Here is a 356-nt window from a genome sequence, read left to right as displayed (position 1 = left end):
GGGGATTTCCCTCTCATGGCTGAGGGGCCACAATAAGTGTGTACGCTTAGATATTAACTTATGGATTATGTCAATAAGAATACAGCCCTTTAACTCTTGCATTAAGCATTCCCATTGGTTGATTTCAAACTGTTGAACCAATCAGTTTTGCTCCAAAAGTTAAAACTCAAACCAAGTTTAATGACCAGTACCACAATCACAGTGTAAACTTAGATTAACATTAACTCTTGAATTAAGCCATCTGATTGGTTGATTTCAAACTGTTCAACCAATCAGATTGCTCCAAGAGTTAAGTTTAAATTCGGATTGTAATCCCGGCCAGAATTACTCTATGAGAGGGGGTACAAAGAAAGGTT

The sequence above is a fragment of the Diaphorina citri genome, unplaced genomic scaffold (assembly GCF_000475195.1).
Source record: "Diaphorina citri unplaced genomic scaffold, Diaci psyllid genome assembly version 1.1 scaffold6749, whole genome shotgun sequence".
NCBI lineage: Eukaryota > Metazoa > Arthropoda > Insecta > Hemiptera > Psyllidae > Diaphorina > Diaphorina citri.
Note: the sequence above shows the minus strand (reverse complement) of the source record.